Source organism: Tupaia chinensis, unplaced genomic scaffold (genome assembly GCF_000334495.1).
Source record: "Tupaia chinensis unplaced genomic scaffold, TupChi_1.0 Scaffold000097_1, whole genome shotgun sequence".
Taxonomy (NCBI): Eukaryota; Metazoa; Chordata; class Mammalia; order Scandentia; family Tupaiidae; genus Tupaia; species Tupaia belangeri.
In genome coordinates, this window is record NW_006159559.1 from 1,695,506 (window position 1) to 1,696,854 (window position 1,349).

Below are 1,349 nucleotides of genomic sequence, written 5' to 3' on the forward strand. Positions count from 1 at the left end.
TAATAGGGTGTTGAGATCTCCAACAATTATTGTGTTACAGTCTATCTCTCCTTTTAGATCTAGCAGTTTTTCCTTTACATATTTGGGTGCTCCTGAGTTGGGTGCATAGATATTTATAAGTGTTACATGTTCTTGGTGAATTAGCCCTTTTTACTATGTAATTCCCTTCTTTGTCTCTTACAGTTTTTGTCTTAAATCCTATTTTGCCCAAAATCATTACAGTGACTCCCACTCATTTTTGGTTTCAATTTGCATGGAATACCTTTTTCCAACCCTTCACTTTTTGTCTCTGTATGTCTTTATCCATGAGATGGTTTCTTATAGGCAGCAGATGGAGGGTTTCTGATTTTTTAATCCATTCAGCCAGTCTGTATCTCTTGATCAGATAATTTAATCCGTCAACTTTCAACATCATTATCACTATTTCCAGACTTGTCCCTACCATTAAGCTGTCCATGTACTTGATTGTTTGCTGTTGTTGTTGTTGTTCTCGTACTGCTGTCTCTCTCGCATTAGTTTTCTTGGTATAGTACTTTTAGAATTTCTTGAAGAGCTGGTCTGAAATTGATAAATTCTTTCAGGTTTTGTTTATCTGAGAATGTTTTTATTTTCCTTTCCCATATGAAGGATAATCTTGCCGGGTTTAGTATTCTTGGTGAAATTCTTTTTCATTGAACACTTTGAATATATTTTCCCATTCTTTCTTTGCTTGCATTATTCTTCACCTTCTAGGATATTAATTATTTGGATGTTTGGGCATTTCATGGTATCTAGTATTTCTCGTATATTATCCTCAGTTTTCTTGACTGTTTTCTCAGTATTTTTGGTCATTTTTTCTAGGTCAGAGGTTTTGTCTTCTACTCCCGAGATTTGATCGTCTGCATGGTTTAATCTGCTTTTAATATTTTCAAAGAGGTTTTGATTTCCTGTATTACAGCCTTCATTTCTAACAGTTCTGTTTGATACTTTTTATAGTCTCTAATTCTTCTTTCATATCATGGAAGGACTTCTTCATCTCTTGGAGCTCAATGTCTCTTTTCTCTTGCATCTCAGAATTTTGTTACCATAAATATTGTAAATTCTTTTTCTGATGTTTCAGTAATATCCTCTAAATTTTCTCTATTTGGTGATGAGTTACAGTGTTCCCTTGCTGGAGATGTATTATTGATTCTCTCATCATTGAGGTGCTTCTCCAATTTTTAGTCATTTGGTAATGTATTTACTTTTGACAAGTTGTTGTAGAAGGATTCTGTAACTGCGAGCTTGTGTGTTTCCCTTAATGTGAAATAATCCGGTGCTATTTTCACCCTTGTACTGTGTCCTCCAGTGTGGAAAAACCAGGAGGATTT